The sequence below is a fragment of the Triturus cristatus genome, chromosome 6 (genome assembly GCF_964204655.1).
Source record: "Triturus cristatus chromosome 6, aTriCri1.1, whole genome shotgun sequence".
Lineage (NCBI taxonomy): Eukaryota > Metazoa > Chordata > Amphibia > Caudata > Salamandridae > Triturus > Triturus cristatus.
The window spans coordinates 213,806,835-213,815,387 of record NC_140589.1 but is presented as its reverse complement, the minus strand read 5'-3'; positions in this window follow the sequence as shown (position 1 = coordinate 213,815,387).

Genomic DNA, 8,553 nt, shown 5'->3' with positions numbered 1-8,553 from the left:
AAGGCGTAACATTTGATAAGAAAAGTGACAAAACAGGTACGTAATCGAAACTAGGCGTAATAAGGAATAAAAGAAACATGATTGGTTTGCATTATCAGACATAGGTGGATCTATAAGATAATACTTGGCATAGATGCGCGCGCAGCAGTATGACGTGTAATTGACGTGCAACTAGGGGGTGAAGGGGACTTGACATTTAGCTCTACATGTGGAGACGAGAAGTCTGAGGGGTCAAGTCAACCTAATCCCAAATCATATCTAACATCCTATGTTTAAAGAACTATGTTATCCACAAGGAAGGACTCTCGGACAGAATCTATTCTATACTAACTGTGTGTGCGTGTACAAGCGTCTGAGTGTCTATATGAGATGCGAGGGGCAGAAAACTTTCCATGGCAGCAGGGCTATGAATCACTTGCAGGAGGACGGAAAGGCTGAGTCCTTTGCTTGTGAGCTAAAGGAAATGTTTTCCTAAATCACTAGACAGGAATGCATCGGCTGAAGAGCAAAATAGATAATTCGAAGGTGAAATACAGCTTCTTGGCAGGCAGGCGAAAACTGGCCGAGGCAGGCACCGTTAGCTGCACAGGGAGTAGGACAAAGTTCATGGATACAGATGTGAGCTCAAGCTGAAGCTGTCAGAGGCTGAGAGCAGGGAAAGGCTTTGAGGACAGAATCGGGCCTACTTGCCTGAACTGTAAAAATGGAGTAACTTAGCCATATAAAGTCGGTGACCTTTTATACCTAGGAATCGAATATCCAGCCCATCGATGGCGGATCTGACAGAGAACATGTCGACGGTAGACACACATATGTTTGCGTCTTAGAAACTGGAACTGGAGGGAACATACATGTACTTGTAACATGCAGATAGAACCGTTGGGGTCCAAGATAGGGGACATAACTGACCAGGAAAATCCACATTTCCACAACATCTGTCTATCATAGCAACCTAAGATGGCCAGCGAGTTGGCTGCACGGACAGTAGTGGCCGCCATGGTCGAAACTTTCTTCCCAATGGAGTCTCCCATCCCGATCAGTGGGAAGCCGACAATGGAGAGGAGGGATTCCGTGCTCGGTGTTTTGCTGCTTGGGAGATAACGGAATCTGCCTTAGGCTGACCAATCAGACATGCTGGTGAATTATCCGGTGCCCTGTATTTCTTCGAGAAGAGGCAGGACCGCAGGGATGGAGGCAGGAGTCTTCGTGAGTTTCAGTCCTTCCTGCTAAATAAAGTCATTAATAGGGATTGTGTGTACTTGTCTCCTTGGTTGGTCTTTAAAAATCGCCAAGGAAACAATTATCCGTTTTACGAAGGAGGAACCGTTGTACCGTTCTCTCCATCAGAATATGAAAACCTCTGATGTCAACTGGAGGCGAGTCAACAGGAGCAGGAGTAGAAGGAGATGGAGTTTGTATCTGATAGTCATCCCATTCCGTAAGAAGCGATCAGTCATCCAATTCTCCTTCTCTGTCATCGTCCGTGGTGTGAGCATCCGGAGGGTGATGGGACACCGAAGCCACCTGAGAAACGGATCTGGGCGACCTCAGCACTGATGAAGTTTGAGGAACGGGTGTTGGTGGGACAGAAGAAGCCGATTCATATGGAGGAAATCGGCGAGAATCATCCAACATGTGCTGCAAGTTGTTCAGAAGAGTTAGAGGCATTTGTGCAGTAGGGTTTGACTCTGGAGCTGAAGCAGCAGTCTCAGGGTAATAGTCACCTTCTTGATCATCATCTTGGTATTTAATGAAGAGCTCAGAAGGGCTCCTGGTAGTACGAAATCTATCGTCCTCATCCGATTCTTCCTCATCGGCCCCATATTCCAATAACTGCTCAGGCAACGCAAGAGGAACTTTACTTGGGTAGGTGTGAACTGGAGAGAGGAACTCCTAGGAAGATTTGCGTCTTTGAAGCAAGGAAGGCGCTGCTGTCGACGATGGCAAATGTGTAGACGGTACCATAAAGGACTTTGATAATGCTGTGGCTGTAGACTAAGTCCAAACCTGGATATCAGTGCATGAAGTTAATTGCAGCGTCGACGAGGCAGTCGTCGACGAGGTGAGCGTTGATGAGGCAGTCGTCGACAAGGCGACAAAGTGAGCGTTGACGAAGTGAGCGTCGACGAGGTGGCCATCGACGTGCCAATCGTCAACGAGGCCTTTTTATTCTTCGTCGACGAAGGGGCATCGACGGCAGTCTTCAACTTCGTCGACGACGAGGAGAAGGAAGTGACTGATGTGGTTGACTGATGTGGTTGGTCTCACGGAGACGGACACCAGCGTCGACGGTGAGGAAGCAGACGACAGTATCTGAGGCTTTGGAGACGAGAAAGTTGCAGTTGACGTCGTCGTCGCGGCGACAGCAGGCTTCGATGAAGACATCGTCGTCGAGCTCGTCGACGAGGGACCCCGTAAGAAATGGGGTTTTGAAGCCTGAGATTTCACAGTCTTTCTCGGGGGTGTAGAGGGCAGAGAGGTGGAGGAGCCTTTTTTGATGTGAAAGGCAACTCAGCAATCTTAGAGGTGAGCTGTTTTAACACCTTAGCCCCAGGAGAAGACAAATCAGTGTCGTTAGCCCTCCCTAGAGGAAGCAGTCCTGACAGAGGAAACACTCTCAATGTCAGATAAGCGGTTGTCTTGGTCCTTAATCTTCTGTAGCCACAGAAGTAAACGTCCCTCTCTGTCCCTCAAAGTCTTTTGAGGGAAAGTTCTGCAAATCTTGCAGTATCTCACCTGGTGGTCCAGGTACAAGCAGTAAATGCATTTCTTTTGGGGGTCTTCAGAAAACAGCCGGAGCTTCCCACAAGGTCTAAAGAGAGATTTCTTTGAAGAAGACATCATAAAATAAAGAAAATTCTGAAGAAACCTGGAAGTACTGAGCAGAGCTGAGGGAGACTACCTTCACATGATGTGCGGTAGAAGATCTGAGAGCCTGAGTCTCTGGGGAGAACATTCTGGAGGGTGCTGTCGCATGATTTGCTATAGTTTGGACTATATATAATGACTTGAACGAGTCATGAAAGTGGAAAGTTTTTTCCTATTAACTTCTAACTATTTTACTTCCTGGTTCCAATTTACCTACGATATGGCTATTTTCTGCATATTTATTGCTATTTTTATGTACCTTGGGACTCCCACTCCGACGACGGGGAATGATTCAAGCATGTGAATCTATGTAAGATACCCCAATACTGGAGAACTTATTTTCCCCAACAATTAAAGAGTAGAGGGCTTCACCCCCCCCCCCCCCCCCCCCACAGCTCTGAGCCATAGAGGGCAGCGGTTTGGGCTCTGGACTTATAAACTTCCAGGGCAGGGGAATGTCCTTTGACGTAGTCGCATATTGTTTCTTTACAATAGGTGCAGAATTTTGTATTAAAATAGACAGATTTCTTTATTTGTGGGTTCCATGAAAGTTTTGAGTCAATGGTAACCCCCAAATATACAAAGTTGGCAACACGCTCCAAGGTCACTCCATTCGATGATATATTGTTTTTAAAACATTCATGGGGACTCATAGACATGTATTTTGTTTTAATAGGGTTTATTTCTAAATATTTTAATTTACAACAGTTGAGGCTATTTAAAAGATTTTGTAAACCCCTTGGAGCTTGGGACAACAAAATTGTGCTGTCCGCGAAAGTTAACACGCAAATATATGTCCCTCCAAGCGTTGGGGAATCATGTTGGGATTTTTGAAGGTACTGGACCATATCATTAACGTATAAAAGAAACCAAGTTGGCACCAGGACGCAGCCCTGGCACACACCTCTCCTGACTGGAATCTCATCCGTGAGCCCCCCCCCCCCTTTGCCCCAGCGCACCTTTGCAAAATTGTCCTCATGTAACCTTATAAGTTGGAGTAGAATTTCCTCCGGTACCCCCTATTGCAGCAAGTTTTTCCATAGTCGATCCCTAGGAATTTAATCAAATGCTGCTTTTTTTTTTTTTTTAAACAGATTTTATTCGTCAAATGACCCATGTATTGCAGAGCACTGTAACCCAGCAACTCATGCATACAGAATGAACAATAAGTTGACTGACAATTTCAACTAGAATAGAGGACAAATGAAGAGCAATACAGTTGAAATATTTTAACAAACAAAAAGAGCAAACAATCCCCAAAACCCACCCCCATCGCACTCACGCCTACCCCAAACAGCACCATATATGAATAGACTTGTTCACCCAGACACACTGTATCTGTAACTAAGGAGCAATGTTGCATGTCAATTACACGGGGAGGGTCACCGAATCCGCGGGCTTGGCCACTGAAACCGGTTCCAACTCCAGGCCGGATATTCTGCCCATCGCCTCCAGATTTTGTAATGTTTAAGCGGGCATCCCCTGGCCGCAAAGATGGGAATTTCCAGCCCCATACAGAAATCCATGCTATTTTTCCACACAGACACTGAAGGCGCCCTTGGAGCCTTCCAAGCTTTGGCAATATCTCTCTTGGCCAAGGTGAACCCTAATAACATCAAATGGCGTTTATATATATTACCCCCTACATTTTCCATAACATGTAGCAGGACCAACTTTGGGGAATTAGGGAGGTCCCAGCCGAGTACTTCGGAGAGGCATGACAAGACTCCCCGCCAAAATCGTGCCAAGGAAGTGCATTGCCAGATTGTGTGGAGCAAGGTACCCTCCTCATGTTGGCATCTAAGACACACCGGGGAGGCCACCAATCCCGCCCTCCAAAGCCTGACCCTGGTGAAATAGACTCTGTGGAGATATTTAAATTGAATGAGACGAAGACTGACGGCGATAGATGACCCTTGCGGGGAGGCCAGGGCCTCCACCCAGTCCTCCTCCTCCAGTGGGCGTATGTCTCCCTCCCAAGCCTCCCGAAGTCGCTGCAGTGTGGGGGAACTGTGAATAACCAGGGACCGATAAATCTTGTGGTCGTGGAGGTCTCCCATGAATACCTTTGCCTCTTTGGGACTAAGCTCAGCCAAGGGCCCCAACCCCTCGATGTAAGGAGTGATGGCATGCCGGAGCTGTAATTATCGTAAAAATTGAGTTTTAGGCATACGGAAGTCTTTCTGTAGCTCCTGAAAGGACTTTAGAACTGGTCCCTGCATGACGTCCCCGAGAGTAGACACACCAATGCGGTCTCAGCCCCGGAAACCGGACAGCATCGCCACCTGCGGAAGTCGCCCATTCGACCAAAGGGGAGTCTCCCGAGTCAACCTATTCCACCACCCTGTCCGTCTCAACACCTGTTGCCATATTTGGAATACCAGTTTCGTAGCCGGTGGCAGGGAGTTGCGCAATGGCGCGCAGTACAATATGGTGTGTAGAGTGTTATACCCCATACAACGCCTCTCGACCGCATAGGCTGAATCAGCCCTATCGCCATACCACCACTCATTGAGGACCAGAAGATGGGAGGCTAAATAATAAGATATCAGAGGTTGGTAATCCCCCGCAATACATGGACTGGAAGCAAGTCCGTAGAGCTACTCTCGCCATTCCACCAGCCCATAGAAACTGACTCAAGGCTGTATTGACACTTCTGAACCAGCCGGGAGAAATCGGATAGGGATGGTTTTGGAGTGGATATAGAAGGCGGGGAAGGGGCACCATTTTAAAGATGGCCGATCGGCCATATATTGATAGAGGCATGTGGGTCCAAACTTTAAGATCTTCCCGCATCCGCTCCCACACAGGGGCCAGATTCCGTTCCCAAGAGACGCTCGGAGAATCAGATAAAAACACTCCCAGGTACTTCAACCCCCCAGTGGCTACCTGAACGGAGCTCCCCCCAGAACCCAGTGTAGATTTACGAGGGTTCATGAACAGACCCGACGTCTCCCTGAATTTTTGCATAATGCATAGTGGACGCGCTCCCGTCTTATCGGTATTAGTAAGAAAAAAAAGAGTACATCATCCACATACAGGGCAATGCGATCCGATAGGCCCACTGCCCACTCCAGTCCGGTAACCTGGGCGTCGATGCGCACTAAGGACGCCAGTGGCTTCATCGCTAGGGCAAACAAGGGGATAGCGGGCAACCCTAACTAGTGCCCCGACCAATCGAGAACGAGGGAGAAACAGCACCCGCCACCCGTACGGACGCCGTCAGGTCAGTATAGAGAAGGGTCAGGTAGGACAAGAATCGTGGTCCAAAGTTTAATCTACTGAGAAGTGCGAATAAATATACCCAGCTTAAGGAGTCAAAGGCTCTGTCCATATCTGCGAGTAATAGTGCGGCCTGCTCCCCCAACCCATGGACAGTTGCCACTGCCACATGTGCGCGCCTTATATTGTACCGGGTCGCCCGATGGGGCATGAACCCGGCCTGGTCGGGATGCACTAAAGATGTAATATGGGCAGGGAGGCGATTGGCCAATGCCTTGGCCAGCACCTTGGCCTCCACATTAAGGAGGGATATAGGGCGATAAGATGCATGTTGTTCCAGGGGTCTTCCCGGCTTGTGGAACACAACAATCTCCGCGTGTCTCCAGTCACGAGGCATGCAACCCCGCTCCCTGGCCTCCTCAATCACTCTACAGAAATGAGGTCCCAATTGCAGAAAATAAGGTTTAAAGAACTCGCAGGGGAAGCCATTAAGCCCTGGGGCCTTTCCAGGCTGCATCTCACCCAGCGCCGCACCAAGCTCCTCCTCGGTGAGTGGGAGATCCAGCTCATCACGCACCTGGTCAGAGAGGGCCTTGGGTGGTAGATCATTGAGAAATTGACCCACCATCGCTGCGGGGAGGCAGTCCCTAAGGGCATAGAGGTCTGCATAATATGAGGCAAAGCTGTCAGCAATCAGAGGGGTCAGTGAGAGCGGACCCGTCTGGGCCCAAAACACCCAGCAGGACGTGGGAGTACAATGACCACTGGCACAACCTATGTAACAATTTGCAGGATTTGTTCCCCCATTGATAGATTCTACTGCGGGTCGCCAGCCATGCCTGCCGGGCTTCATCAAGTAGTATATGTGCATATTCCTGCTGCATCAAAAGAAGTTGGCGGCGAGCCCGGTGGTCTGCGCCATCCCTGCTGCGGGATTCCAATGCCAGAAGCTTAGCCTCTGCCTGAACAAGAGTCTCCCTACATAATCTGCGGGCCGCTGCGCAATATGAGATATCCACCCCTCGAAGCGTGAGCTTCATTGCCTCCCACAGGCAATCGGCCCACTCCACCGTCCCCACATTAAGTGACAAAAATTGATCATTGGCGTCTCCCATATGTTCTCGATAGTCCTCTCTCTGAAGGTTCCACGCCGAAAGACACCTCCGAAATAGGTGCTGTGCTCGACCCATATTTAATGTGAGTGTGATCGGTGAGTGGTCCGACAGTCCACGCGGCAGAATATCGGCGGCAATCACCCTGTGTTCCAGGGCCCGGGGGACGAAGATGTAATCAAGGTGGGAGAAGGAGCCAAGGACGGCCGACAAGTATGTGTAGCCCTGTGCCATCCCATGCAGGTGACGCCAGGGGTCTATATCCAATCCTGACCAGACACTAGTGCATGCAACTTCGTAGGCCCATCTGTGGCCGATGGGCCGCCAGACCGCCAACGAACCCTAACCAGGTCTAATACATCATTCCAGTCTCCCCCCACAACCGTGAACCCATCAGGTATGTCTGTCAGCAGTGTCATGAGCCTGTCAACCATGCCCCAGGAGAGGGGGGGAGGGGCATAAACACTACCCAGGACTATGGATTCCGTCCCTATCATTCCTTGAAGGAATAGATATCTGCCATGTGCATCCCTCCATACCTTCACGTGCGTATAGGGGACTCTTCTATGAATCAGGATTGCAACCCCCAGGGATCCCCTTACAAATCAGGAGTGAAAAACGTGCACATATCCAAAGTGTTGAAAATGGAGCGCCTTTTCCCCCATAAGATGTGTTTCCTGAAGTAGGAGAATGTCTGCGTGTGCCCGCTTCGCCTGTTTAAGTATCGCTCCATGTTTGATTTTGTCAAACGCCCCCGAATATTCCAACTCATTATTTGAAGGGTACCCAAGGGATCCCGCCTATCGCTAAGGGGGCCTGCCATGAGACAGTGCGGAACATGGGTGTGTACCAGGCAAGACCATGGGGCCACGCAAACCATATACTAAGTAAGTGGTATAAGTACCACGTCACGAACAGGGAGTAGGCCTAGGGCCTAGGGAATCGCTGGGGCTACACTACCCTACCAATAGTTAGGAAGTGGGAGGCCCACGGGAAGCGTGTGCAGTGTGGAAACACACACGCGGGTTACATTAAAGTCAATGGGAATGTAGCAATTAGAGAAAGGAAGAATAAGGACACTTCCGAAGTAGCTAGGAGGAAGCAACTAGAGATTTAGACACTTGGATAGTCAATATCCACTGGAGCACCGGAGTACTCTTAAGTACTGGGAATTTTAAGCCCAGCGGTGCAGGGGAACACACCCTATGACTTCGGGTTCTTCCTGTTTCAGACCTACAGAAACACAGAGTCTTCTGGGTGAAGTCAAAGATCAGTTTATTGGCTGCAGACCAATTACAGGCGTCCTAGAAGTACAACAGCGTGTATGTTCTAAGGAGACTGCTAAGAATCA